The sequence below is a fragment of the Tamandua tetradactyla genome, chromosome 1 (genome assembly GCF_023851605.1).
Source record: "Tamandua tetradactyla isolate mTamTet1 chromosome 1, mTamTet1.pri, whole genome shotgun sequence".
Lineage (NCBI taxonomy): Eukaryota > Metazoa > Chordata > Mammalia > Pilosa > Myrmecophagidae > Tamandua > Tamandua tetradactyla.
The window spans coordinates 48,732,148-48,747,054 of record NC_135327.1 but is presented as its reverse complement, the minus strand read 5'-3'; the positions used below and the strand labels follow the sequence as shown (position 1 = coordinate 48,747,054).

General features: G+C 38.8%; 1 long non-coding RNA gene across 1 annotated transcript; it reads left to right on the top strand.

The window, feature by feature from the left end:
* Positions 1-5,540: 5,540 nt before the first annotated feature.
* On the top strand, positions 5,541-9,989 carry LOC143684269 (uncharacterized). The gene is made up of 3 exons (XR_013175945.1): positions 5,541-5,653; positions 6,335-6,461; positions 9,627-9,989. It is a non-coding gene; the product is annotated as an uncharacterized LOC143684269 (long non-coding RNA).
* Positions 9,990-14,907: the final 4,918 nt, after the last annotated feature.

The window sequence follows — 14,907 nt, the reverse complement described above, 5'->3', positions numbered from 1 at the left end:
ATGTTACTGATCTTTCTTAAAAGTTGTGAGGCATGTTAGAGATCAATTTAAACTGTTTATAAGTACTGTTACAATTGTTGCTCTTGGTCTACCTTTCTAACCATAGATTTTCCCTTAAAAATAATTTTGATTTCTTCTCTAATTTATGTTTATCTAATTAATGAAAAAATAGTACGTATTTGGCAGGTAAGTTTTTTTTTTCCCTCTTAGAGTTTTAACTACCCTGTGTGTCTTCACAAATATTCCTTTAGTGGTAGTACCTCTTTGTCTCATGTGGGTCTATAAATCTCTGGTGTTACCCCTAGAAAAATCCCTCTACAAAGCATTTCCATGAATTCCCTTTCCAAAATGGCTTCCTGGTTCTGGATGGATTTAGGAAAATGCTATTGAGCAGATCTTAATCCTCTTCGTAGTGGTTTTGTCTAAGAATCTTCTAAATCTTGTATGTAGAAATCATTTAATAGCTCAGGAGTTGGTGAGTCAGCCTGGAACCCCAGTGGCTCAGAAAAAGAGGTCAGTAGAGTTCTTGGTAGTATGTCACCTGGATATTAGGAATACTCAGTGCAGCAAAAGCAGAGACAATATAAGGGGCAGGAACAGGATACTATTTTTTAGAGGAACTTGATGTCTGGGCTGCCATCTTAATGTGGGTGCCATACCTCAACTTAAAAGAACACAAAATGCAACACATCACAACAAAACAAACAAACAATAAAAATCTATTTCGTTTGGCTGGTGGTCAGCAGTGGGGTGAGGAGCTGAAGAATGCAATACAGTTACTAAAGTAAGGTACAGTATAGGTATGTGTTTGCAGGTGAATACGATAGGAACTAAATTTCTGCACCCAAGGTACAGTTGTGTAGCAAGACACAAAGCTACTGCAGTAGTTTGAATTATGTACCCCTACAAACACATATTTTTAATCTTAATCCATTTCCCTGTGGGTGTAAACCACCCAAAAGACCTTTTGAAGATGATAGTTTTAGTTAAGATATGGCCAACTGAATCAAGGTAAGTCTTAATGTATACTGCTGGAGTCCTGATAAAGATAACCCAGAAGTCACAGAAAGCAGAAAGGAGAGAACATCACCACATGACAGAAGCAGGAACCCTAAGCATTGCCAACAGCCAGCACCTAAAGGTTTGATTCCAGGAGAAAGAAAGCATTGCCAAAATCTTGATCTTTACCTTCTAGCCTCAAAGAATGAGACTGTCAGTTTCTTTTTGAATCTCTGTCATTGCCATGAGAAGAAGCCTGCTGGTCCAAGGAGAATGTAAAACATGGAGCAGAGTAACCTTCATTTCTGCACAGAGCTGCAGGGAAGGATGGAGCCACCCTGGCCCCATGGCCTGAAGCAGCTTTGCCCATGGGGCCCAGAATAGACCAGCGGAGCCACTCCAGCTGAAGGTGCTCCATTAATATCTGAGAGGATAAATGAATATTGTTTTAAGCCCCTGAATTTGTTATGTAACGTTATCACGGCAGTCGACTAATTGGTACAACAATCACAGTATGAAAACACACAGGCATTTATCTCAGTTATCTGGACTGCTTACCTTTTTTTTTTTAAGGAATAAAACTAATAAGGTTTTAATACTTAGTCAAGGGTATACTAATGTGATGATTCAGGGGTTACTATTGCACAAACAGCTCTAAAATGTCAATATTAGGGATGAAATTTTAGGAAAGAAGGAAAATTAGTAGGCCATGTGCAATTGGAAAGATGCTAAAAGTTAAAACTAAGGAAAAAGACCAAAGCTTTTTTTTTTCAGGTCATGGTATGGTAATTGAACCCGGGTCTCCCGCATGGAAGGCAAGCTTTCTACCACTGAAGAAGGTTGAAGGTTTTAAATATCTTAATTAAGGCTCAGCCATTCTGAGTCCTTCTCAAGTAAGAAAAAATAGCGTACAATAGAAATAACTAGTAAGAACAAATAATAGTTAATTACATTAACATATTTTATATTTTTCACCATTGTATTTCCACAGTAATTAACGTTGCATACTCTGGTGGGAAATCATACCATACATATTATATAAATGTGGAAGCTAAAATATTTTATAATAGAGGAAAATAAGTGGTTTGCTTAAAGTATAAAAAGTGTGCCAATTCAATGTTAGTAACCTAGAAAGCCTGGGTACCCATTCCCAGTGTTCTTTCATAATGGTAGTCTTTAAGATTGGAGATAGGGCGCGCACGGGTGGTTCAGCGGTGGAATGCTGGCCTTCCATGTGGGAGACCTGGGTTTGATTCCCAGACAATACACCCCCCAAAAAAAGAAGAAAAAGAAGATTGGAGAAAGGAAAACTGGGATTTAAAATTATGTAAAACACTCCTGCCTTGGCTGTTTCCACCTGAACTACCCCTCATTTCCGCACTGTCTATAAGGTCCATCATTTTGGAGATCAGAACCCTGAAAGTGGGGTTGACTTGTTCCAAGTCACAGACATAAAGTCTGGCTTCACTTTCCCTATCACAAAGCCATGGCTGAGGCATCTCAAGCAGATATAAAGCAAGCAACAAATATCACCAAGTTATCAATTTTCTCATGTAAATCAGACATGAAATATCATAAACTGAAGATCAATAACGAGCTACACTCTAATGGGGCCTATTAGGCTAACAATGTGTAGTAAAAGTACATAAAAGGACTGAAGGCATATAGGAGAGGGTAACAAAATTGACTAATAGCCACATTTCTTCTGAAATGAGACTATTATTCGTCTTAATATATTAAATATATGCTTCTATTCATTTTTTAAAATATACATTGGGAATCATTCCCTGAACTCTGTGTATCAAGCACTGTGCTTCATGTTGCCCTAAAGGACTTAACTATAGAGAGACAACCAAGGGAGCCTAGATCATTGAGAAAAACCAAAATGCAAAAAAAAGAAATATGAAAAACAGGTCTCAAAGAAACACATGAATTCCAAGAATAGAAAAACTGCACAGAGAATATCCTTGAATTTATAATTTTAGAGAAATTAAATATTTTAAGACATCTAAATCCATCATTTCTATCCAGGCACTGTTCTTAGGAACTTATTGGATAATGTATTCCCATAAAAGAGGAAATGAGACAAGAAACAAGGGACAGAAGGAGGGGATAAGACACACAAAAGTAGTGAAAAGAAGCCCCAGAATGAGGGAAAGACAAGTCCTAGACTGACAGGGAACTTTCTACAGAAAAGGTATTAAGATTGGAGCAAGACTATATGTACCTGGAGGAACTGAGTGTGGGGACAGGAATGGACATTTGCACACTGGTTTTATGGTGGCAGTGTTCATGATTCATAATGGATGGAGGTGGCCTAAGGGTACAACTGACCATGTAAATTCTATGTGAGACTAAAGCAAGAAATGTTTATTTGGTACAAAATTTATATTTTGATAGTGCGTTTTCTAATTTAACTTGCATGGTCAGTTCAGCTGAACACCATAATTACATGGAATCTTGAATAGGACATGAGAATTTGTTCGTAACTGTACAGGTCAGTGTGATATCGTGATATATCCCAGAGTTATTTGGACAATGAATAAAGAAATATTTGAAAAGTCCCCTTGGGAGACTGGGAAGAAAGGAGGAAATATTCACCTTCCCCATTTGGAGAATTTCTGATATTCCCAGAAATAGTAGGGACAATCAAATCAATAAGCCGAACCCTAGATCTTGGGGTTCACTCTTATGAAATTTATTCCTGAAAAGGATAGGCTAAGCCTACTTAAAATTAGGCCTAAGAGCCACCCCTAGAGAAACTCTTTTGTTGCTCAGATGTGCCCTCTCTCTCTAAGTCAACTCAGCAGGTGAACTCACTGCCTTCCTTTCTAAGTGGGACATGACTCCCAGGGGTGTAAATCTCCCTGGCAACTTGGGACAGAAATCCCAAGGTGAACCAGGACCTGGCATCAACGGATTAAGAAAGCCTTCTTGACCAAAAGGGGGAAGAGGAGAAATGAGACAAAATAAAGTGTCAGTGGCTAAGAGATTTCAGAGTCGAGAGGTTATCCTGGAGGTTATTCTTATGCATTATGTAGATATCCCTTTTTAGTTTACGATGTATTGGAGTGGTTAGAGGGAAGTACCTGAAACTGTTGAGCTGTGTTCCTTGATTCTTGAAGATGACTGTATAAAGATATAACTTTTACAATGAAGTAAAAAAAAAAAGATTAGAGCAAGAAGACAGTAGTTTTGGGAGAAAGATTCCATGGCTATAACAGAAAGAAGTTTCAGAGTATCTGTTATGATATACCATTTGGAGCAAAGAAAAATTTTGAGAGGTATATGGTGAATCTGATGAAATATTTGGAAAAATAATCAGGATACATGTATACGTAGATGGCTATGTCTAGGAGAAAAATTGTGATTATTAATTCCAGGAAAAATGAAAAGTTGTAGAAGAAGGGACATATTAATCATAATACAATAATTGGCTCAGCAGTGAATACCATTTACTTAGGTGGAATGAAATAAACCTATTTACTGATTAATTGTAAATGTTATGTAACTATATTAGGACTATGCGGGGAGTCATTTGAGTACTTTATTAGTTATTTATTGCTCATTACAAATTATCCAAAACATTGTGGCTTAAAACAAAAATCATTTATTATCCTTAAACTTCCTATGGGGCAAGAATTTAGAAGCAGTTCAGCTAGATGCTTCTGCCTCAGGTTCTCTCATGAAGTTACAGTCCAATTTGGCTGGGGTCGTGGGCATCTGAAGATATGACTGGAGCTAGAGGAACCACTTCATTGCTCGCTCATGTGGCTGCTGGCAGGGAGACTCAGTTCCCCAGTGGCTGTTGGGTGGACCCCCAATTCCTTGCCATATGGGACTCTCCTCTCAACCCAACAGCCAGTCTCTCCCAGCACCAGTGATGACAGAGAGAGAAAAGGAGAGGAGAGGCCATGACAGAACACACAGCACCTTTTTATGAACTGGTCTCCAAACTCAAGCACAATCCCTTCTGCTTTATTCTATTTGTTAGAAGGGGGTTATTAATTCCAGCCCACATTGACGGAAAGCAGCAGTAAGCCTAGGGAGAAATGTCAAAGAATTTGTGGACATACATTTAAACCAATCACAAGCACTCATATCTTGTCAACTATGTGGAGTGCAAAAAGATAAACTAAATCTGATTGATTAAAAGAGTGGTATAAGGATTTATTTTAAAGTATGAAAGTAAATACTATTTTAAAAAGCTGCTAAAGGAGGTGAAAGTGCTGCCTTTGAGGAAGAGAATTGGGGAGGGAGGGGAAAGATAGAGATTTTTTTTTTTTATATTATCTATTGTTTTGGCCTTTTTGGAACTATTTGATTAAAACATTTTTAAATTAAAGGCAAAAATAGAGAGAAATGGAAAATGGAAAAACTTTCTCCCAATGTGTTTCAGTGTTATTTAATGCCATCTCTATGTACCATCTAAAACTTCCCATTGTATAACACTAGTATTATTTGTTCCAGGCTTTGAGAATCACAGAAATTTTTTTAAAAAGAAAAAGAAGTTGATGTAATATCCCCACCCCCACCCCCACCTTATCTTCACCAAAGTGAAAGGAAAGGAATGGAAGGGAGAAAATATAAAGGAAGAGAAGAAAAGAATAGGACAAAACAGAAGGGGAAAGAAAGGAAGCGAAAAGGAAAGAAGGTAACTATAGTTTTCTTGCAAGTCACCATATCTGGTAGTCCCTTTAATGCCTTGTAAAATAAGGAAGCGTTCATTAAATTTAGTAAAGAAATCTTACGTATCAATTATCAAGGAGCTTGATTAATATATGTTGGATAAATTAACACATTTCCAAAGACCTTGACACATCAATGCTGTCAGTTCTCCAACATTATTGATTTTCCCACATAGATAGTAGATGAAAGCAATTCCTATATTCTAGGGAAAATCTTATTCTTAGGCTTTTTCATTTTTATTTCTATTTTATGTACATTCTCATCTTTGCCTCCATGGTACCAGATATTGCTTCGGGTATCTAATTTTTGGCATGATATCTATCCAACACAAGGCCATGCCCCAGAGCAGGAAGCCATCACCCTAACTAGAGGGCAGCTTCAGATGGGCTTGTCTCTCCCTCCTTGTGAACATGTTCCATTTAAGGCTCTCCCTTCTGTCGGACACATGTTGTGATCCAGGGGCCCACCTGTTCCTCTCTTCTGAATGACTGTACCATTGTGAATGGCTGAGTTTCCCACGCCATGGCGGGCTGAGCTGTTTGTACCAGTGAGGACGAGCATTCAGTACTGACTAAAAGAAAGAACTGAGTAGGTTAGACAAGCAGTAGACAAGGCTCTATTTGTCTCCTTTCTCTTTTCCACTCAGCAATTTTAGGATTTGGCTTCCAGGCTCATGCTGTTGCCTCAAGGTTTCAAGATGGCTGCTCCACTTCTGGCATTGCTTCTGCATTCCTGCTAAAAAGCAGTGGAAGATTCCAGGCAAAATATGGATGGTAGGTTGAATTATGTACCCCAGTGTAGACATGTTCTTGGTCTTGATCCACATTCCACGTCACAAAGGGTGTGACACCATTGTAATTCGGATATCTGGATGAGTGTGGGCCCTAATCCAGATTACTAGAGTCCTTGATAAGCAAAAGAAATTCAGAAACAGAGAGAAAGCCATGGGGACAAGCTGGAAGCAGGAAGTCATCAGGAACCCAAAGAAAAAGGAGAGGACATTGCCATATGACCTGACTCACAGATAGATGCCAGCCAGGGAAACCTAAGTATGGCGGCAGGTCTGTGCCAGACACTACCCGACCCCTGGAGGAAGAAAGCCTTACAACATCTGATACTATGAGCCAAACCGTTTTGTGATATTTATCATGGCAGCCTGTCAGACCAAGACAATATGTAAGCCAGCTAAGCCTCTCCTGCTTTACGTAGCTTTCTCTGAAGTCCCAGCCTATGACTTTCACATTTCTGTCTTGACCATAATGGTGTTATCTGAGCACCCCTCATTGTAAGGGAGACTGGGAAATACACATGGTGGTTGATTTGTTTTTAAATTATTGCTGTTTGTTTTAACCTGGATGCATTGCTGCTATTGCAAATTGCTTTCAAAAATGACTCACCTCCTTTAGAGCACCTATCTTGCGATGTGACCTTGCAACTTCTCTCACTACGAGGTGGAATCTGTTTCCTACCCCTTGAATCTGGGTATGCCTTATAATTTGCCTTGTCCAATAGAAAGATGTAAAAGTTATGTGATAGTTCCTAGACTAAGCCTCAATGGGAGTTTCATGCTTCTCCCTGCTCTCTTGGAATCGTGTTGCCCTACCATGAGAACAAGGCTGGGCTAGCCTGCTGGATAGTGAGAGAACTCTGGTTCAGTCACCCCATCAACCCCAGCCAACAGCCAGGAAACCCAAAGAAGCAAAGCTGCTTCTAGGTGACCAGCATTTCATCTCAGATACATAGATGAAACCAACTGAGATAAAAAAAAAAAAACCCAACAAGTTGAGCCAAGCCCATATTGCTGACATATTGAACGTTGGGTTTGTTTTAAATGAGTAAGTTTTGGGATGGATTACAATGCATCAAAAGCTAATTGGCACAGTTTCCCTAAATAAAATTAGAGCTCTGCTGGTGAGGGGCAAGGTCAGAAAAGATATTGGTTAGACAGCTAGCAGTGTCTACCACAGGGTGAACCAATATTTCCCAACTCTGGTATTCTTAGGCCAATGAAACTTATGCCTTCTTAATTATCTTTTCCAAAAATTAAATAAATTAGATTGTTATTTAACAGCCAGGAAACCTCAGTTTTAATAAAGCTGAGGGATTCAGGATGCATACAAGTGCTGTAGTTACTGGAGATCAGAAAAGCATTCCAATGCCCTTTCCTCCTTCTAGCTCTCACTCAGGGAACACTATCAGTAGTCATAAGGGTGGTTTGGGCCAACATCCAGGTTTAGGTGTTTTAATTTTTAGTCATATATGACTTAATTCATGCCCAAGCAGAGCGGATGTTTAGGCAGAAGGCAGAAGGAATGCTGATTTTGGAAAATGAATTAATGAGACACATAAAAACCCCATTAAGATTATCTTAGCCAGGTCTTTAGGCTGCATTGGTATTATCTATTTCTTAAATAGCATAGAAATTCTCCTCGGCATGTCAAGAGCCAATGCTAAAATGGAATAATATAGCCATGATCAATATATCCAATTTGGCCTATTATTTATTGAAGTAAGTACTAACCATTTGTGGTAGTTAGATTCAGTTGTCAACTTGGCCAGGTGAAGGTGCCTACTTATATTGCTGCGGACATGAGCCGATGGCATGTGAACCTCATCTGTTGCTGATTACATCTGCAGTTGGCTAGGAGGCATGTCTGCTGCAATGAATGATGTTTGACTTAATTGGCTGGTGCTTAAATGAGAGACTCAACGTAGCACAGCCCAAGCATCTCAGCATACCTCATCTCAGCACTCACAGCTCAGCCCAGGCCTTTAAAGATGCAGAAAGAAATCCCCCCAGAGAAAGTTGTTGGAATCTAGAGGCCTGTAGAGAAGACCAGCAGAGATCACCCTGTGGCTTCCCACATAAGAAAGAACCTCAGTTGAAAGTTAGCTGCCTTTCCTCTGAAGAACTAATGAAATAAATCCCCTTTTATTAAAAGCCAATCCATCTTTGGTGTGTTGCATTCGAGCAGCTAGCAAACTAGAACACCATTCTTATGAATATAATTTGAAGAGTCATAAACATTCTTTCAAATTTCCTTGCTTTGAAATACAATAGGAAAATTATAAAAATAAACCATTTTATTTTGTATACAAAATGCAAGAATTTGACATAGCAGTTTGTAAAAGTATTTTTGGTGTCTACTTTGAATGCTGTGATATGAAATTATACTTCAAATTATAGGTTATGGGCATGTATTATTAAAACGAATCATGATAAATTTTTGACAATGGAAAGGACCTAAAAAATATATCTTTATTAAATGTAAAATAAATTCTTTTATTAAAGGAGGAACTTAAAAATATGACATATATTATGTATACTTTATTTAAATGAAATATGTTTGTGTATATACATATATGACATACATAATTTGTGTCTTAGTTAATGTTTAGTTACCTAATGAACACATGGAGGTAAATAATGGGTACGGATGACAGAATTGTATTACTGATGGGACTGCAAAGATGTAACTAACAAAAAAAAAAACTCCTGCCCATGGAGAAGCTATTTGGTTCAGGGATGCTGAATGATTTCCCAGACTGTCTGCTGCATATCTGATCCACAAGATTGACTATGCATCAGCCCATTTTTCATTGGCAAAGGAACAGGCATTTGCCAGAGTTAACCACTTTATCCTCTGGATCCAAATTGGCTGCCACTTCCAGGTCTTGGTTTCCGGCTTGTCCCCCATCTTTCACAGTAATTTATATATATTTTTACTTCCAAAATGCCCTTTCCTCAAGAAATCCTTTTCATGTTGTAAACTCTGGTCTTTGGGAGCAAAATGAATGTAGTAGGCATGAGTCTTACTGGAATTTATTTCCATGTAGCCAATACCTGATAAAAATGGACCCATCTAACAGAGCAGGGCTGATATTCAGGGGTTAAACCAATAAAGAATAACTAAGACCCTCTTCTTGATTTTTACCAGAGGGACGATGGAAGTCTGGAGTTTCAAACTACTTTGAAGTTTTCATCCAAAGGACCATTTTAAATCAATTAAGATAAAACAATAACGCTCTGTACAGATGCAGTAGAACCTTCATACAAGAACCTTCACATGCTTCATAAATAAGTGCTTGTCTTATTCTCCCATCCTAATTCACGATGGCCATGCTCTCTGAACACCCCTGTCTGTAGCTGACCTGATTTCCTGTTTTAGCAGCAGGCACAAAGGCAGAGAGGAGTCTTGTGGCTTCCGCAGATTCCCATCAAGTTGTGAAGAATAATTAATGAAGGGCCAACCCTTGAACCTGCTTCCAACTCACTTTGACATAACTGTGTCTTCTGGATACACAGCTGAGCTTTTTCAAACAGCAAATATGCACCCCCCCAAAGCCATCCTCTGAGCGAATGAATTGCTTAGGGCTGTTACAGGTAAAGACTTTTTAGGGAGGCCAGACTTTAACACATAAAACTGCATTATGCTGTTCTGATGTTTTTGCTTTTGTTTTCAAGTATTTTTATTGGTAAAACAACATACAAACACAAACATTCTTAACACGCAAACATTCCACACATGGTGTATAATCAGTGGCTCGCAATATCATCACATCGTTGTGTATTCATCACCATGATCATTTTTCAGAACATTTGTGTCACTCCAGAAAAAGAAAAAGAAAGAAAAAAGTCATACATAGCAAACCCCTCACCCCTCCCTCTCACTGACCACTATTATTTCCATGTTCTGATGTTTTTGAGCATTCCTATTTCTGAATTGGATTTTGAGGGTCTATATTGTATTTTATTCTGAGGGTCTATATCCACAGCTCTATATTGGAACATGAGTATTTAACTATATTAGGAGCATACAAACATTTTTGTTGATGGGATCATAAAGGACTAAATTGACATGTGCACAATTAGAAGAAAGGGCTTCTCATACCTGTGTATTAGAGTCATCTGGTAAGAATTCCAGACGAACCCACAGTATTGGCAGAAAGCAATAGGGAGTTGTGTGGCTGAGGACATTTTAGGTGAGGCCACAGTAGAAGCAGAAGGATGAAGATCAACATGGGAGAAAAGGGGAAGGTAGGAAAGAACTGCATGAGAGATGGCAAATTTTATAGCACCAGTACTAGGGGAGTTGAGACATCTCCATTAAAATGGCAACGTTTGAGATGCTGTATGATGCAATCCATGCAAAGCCCTTAGCACAGTGCTCTAATGCATGGCAAATACTTGGAAACAATATTTTGTATGGGTCTCCTGTGGGGCAGATGCTCTGTTCAATGCCTTTTAAGGAACTCATTTCATATTCAGAACAACGCCACAAGAGAGATACTATTCTTATCAACGTATTAGGAATGAAGCAACTGAGAACTGAGAGGGTAAATGACTTGCCCATGTTCACATAACCACTAGCCAGGAATCTATCATTTAACTGCACTGCTATTCTAGCAACGTGTTAGCCATATCATTAACAGATGCTAACTGGCTGTTGCTATTAGCTATAATTATTGTTAGCTAATAATAATACTCCAAATTATGCTATCACTCCTTACTACTACTCCTTACCCCTTCCAAATGCTACTATCCTTAGTATTAAGCATGATTGCACAGCTTTTAGGGACCTAGGATCTGAAATACAGGCTACCAGAGTTCAGATCTTTTTTCATTTTCTTCCTCACTATGAATTTAAGCAAGTTACTAAGCGTTTCTCAGCTGGCAATCTCATCTGGAAATTAGGGATCACACTACTATTGTGATCTTGAGGGCAGATCACAGGCATTATTTTATCCTCTCCTGAGAACACAGCAGGCTGCATTCCTGCATCCCCTCTGAAAGCAGACATAGTCAGGTGACATGCACTTAGCAAATGAATGTGAGTCGAAGTGTGCTGTCCAGGCAGACGTTTTGAGGGCCAGCAAACAAGTTGCCACATTTGCTGTCCCTGCAGTCCCTGTGTGATTACATTGAGTGAACAAGTTGCCACATCAGTTGCCGCCTGAGTCCCTTGGTGATTACACTGAGCAGTGTCCTCAGACAGCACATCATGGGCACACAGCATGAGCAGCAAGTAAATCTTAGTTGTTTTATGCACCTGATATTTTGAATTGTTCTTCTAGCCCCTCCTGATCTAGCTGCAGCATGACCCAGTCAATCGGTCAGCTTGGTTAAATTATGCTGCAGTAACAAATAATCCCATGTTGTCATTACATAGCTTATGCTACATGTGTCTCATGGGTGGACTGGGTGCCTGACTTCATGCCATCCTTATTTAAAAACCCAGGTTGAGAGAGTAGCTGCTCTCTTGAAATGTCCTGGTTACCATGGTGCAGGCACTGGTTTATAAAGATTCTACCCCTATAATGCACACCACTTTTGCTAGCATCTTGTGGTTGGCATCTAACTACAACAGTGCCAGGAATGGCAATCCTACCTCCACCATGGAGAACTGGAAGTACTTGCTTTGAACAGCTTGTTTTAGTTTGTTAAAGCTGTTGGAATTCAATATACCACAAACGGAACAGCTATAAAAAAAGAATTTATTAAATTAAAAGTTTACAGTTCTAAGGCTATAAAAGCATCCAATTTAAGTCATCCAGAAAAAAGATACTTTGGTTCAAGAAAAGCTGATGGGTCTGGAATACCTCTGTTAGCTGGGAAGGCACATGGCTGGCATCTGCCAGGATCTCTGGCTTCTTCTTTCAAAGGACTCCTCCCAGGGGCATTTTCCTTCTGCATCTCCAAAGATTTCTGGCTGTGTGGGCTCTGTTGGCACTGAAACTTTTTCCAAAATGGTTCCCTCTTAAAAGCTCCAGTAAGCAGACCCACCCAGCAATATTGAATGAGGATTAAAGAATATGGTTTTTCTGTGGTGTACAACAGTTTCAAACCAGCACACAGCTCTAATGCATTATATATGTACAAATTATCCACCTGTAATCCATCTCTATATCATCCAACAAACACACATTGCCTGTAATCTTACCAATTTTAAAATACTATGTGTAAATATGTCAATATCCTGGTATGGAGAGTGATTTGTCAAGAACTGACTTCTTGGTTTCAGGGTTAAAAAAGAATATCTAATCAAATCCACTCAAATGGAATACTCTTTGAGACCTAAGCAACTTCCTTACCCTTGTATAGAAATTGTTTCTCTGGTCTCTATCTTCTGAAATACTTGGCTAACTGAACCCTTTTGGAATATAGTGAGCCTTGAGCCCCCCTTTACTTTTGGTTATGGTATCAAAGTGATAGAAACACAATATCTCTCTCCAATTTTCACTTTCCTTCATTCTAGTGTATCCAAGAAATGCTGTTGTGGTTATGCAAAAGTAATGCAAATCATAATCATTTTGTTTATTGCCTACAAGCTACCCCTCATTATCACAATGCAACAGAATTATTGCACAGGTTTTATAATTTGCAAGATTGGATTAATTATAAAGAAATTTGATTTGATTTCAAAACTAAATCTTATTTTTACATGCTCAAATTTCCTGATTGGTTTTATATACATATATATTTCATGTGGATATTACTCATTGGACTAAAGAAAAATAGATGGAAAACTGACCCTGACATCAGCGCCACAATTTTCATTGTGATGATGAGCCCATCAAGTGTCTGAAAGAGTTGCCACATGTAATCACTCATCTAGAATTTTTAGTAATGTGATTTTGCTTACACACAGAACCCTAAACCAGCTGGAGGCTAACCAGCTTGTTTCCATAGAAAATTGAATTCTCCCTAGAAAACATCAAGGACAAGCAGAATGTAAGGATCAGTGCAGATGAATGGCACATTGCTTGGTACAAATTAAAACGGACAGAAGAAATGTAGTTTTGGGGGGTTAATTAGGGACTTAGCAGGGTCCAGACTTTTATTCTGAAATTCAGCTTCAATGCTCTCACTCTGAGATGTGATTGTGTGCAAGCAGTAAATCTGGTCTGGCAGTGAGAAGGGGCATACCTATGATGGAGGTTTGTAGTTTGGGAGTTACAAAGGGGAAGAGAATCTGTCTTACCATTATTTGTCAAGGTCTTGCAATGCTTCCCAAACATAATCACTGCAAAACCTGTGCATAACCTTCCAAAAAACTTATGGCTAGAGTTTACAAATGATCTAATGTGTTTTGTCACTGAATGTGTTTCCCTCTTGACTTTGCTGCTGAAAAAAAAGCTCAGAGTTGACTCTATAGCACATTTTAGATATTTTCTTTCAGCCCTTAGAACATTTTTGTGTAGTGCTTGGCCTTAGCTTTGCTTTCTCCAAACTCATTCACTGTATTTTAAAAAATTATTTTAGGAGTTTTCATGGAATGAAGCAGGGGTTGAATGAACAAATAAATGAATCCATCCACATTGTTGTGACCAAATACCAATTTTCAAATTACAAATAAGGGGATAAAGACTTACCAGAGGCCAAAATATCTCATAATCTGGAAGCACATAAACAATTAGCTATTGATGAAGTAGCTGAAATGGTATCTAGTTGGATTGACTAGCAGTCAATCTTAGGTTTATTTTGAGCCAAAAGTGTATTGGTCCCTCAAGGAAACACTAGGAATTGTGGTCAACCCTTGAGAAGAAAGAAAGGGCCACTTGATTTCAATAAACAGAAAAGAAAACAGTTTGGAATATAAAGAGGAAAAGTTCTTGAGCATCAGTATTGAAAATGGAAGCCAAGCCTTCATTGTGATGAAAAATGGAGAGTTGTTATTAGCATTAAATTTTTTTGTATTCCTTGGGTATTCCATAACTTCTGGGATTGGAGCATAACTAACTCGTTTAATGAATTAGGTAGGGTGAAAATCAGCAGTTGTGTTTTGGAAGATGGGGTGTGTAAGTCACCATGAATAAACTGCACTGCAACAAGGCAGGATAAACAGGTTGTTGCAGCTCAGGTGGAGTGGAGTTAAACCTTGAGGTTGGTACCCCATCTGCCTGTTAGTCTACAGCTGGTAGATGGTAAATCCATAGTGTACTTTGGACATTGGTCTTTGGAAATAGGCAGTGGGCCAGGAACTATGATTGGGGACCAGTCACTGGGTGGTTTAAAGAAGAGAAAATATTCTTAATGAACTATGTGACCATGTATATGTGCATGTGTGCATGTGTGTGTGTGTGTGTATGTGTGTTGATGAACCAAAATGGAGTTGTGATTATGGAAAGTAGGCAGTGGTGGTATTTGTCTGCTTTGATGACATGCCATACATGTTCAGAGCTCAGGAGATAGCATAGAAGCCCTATGCTAAGCACTTT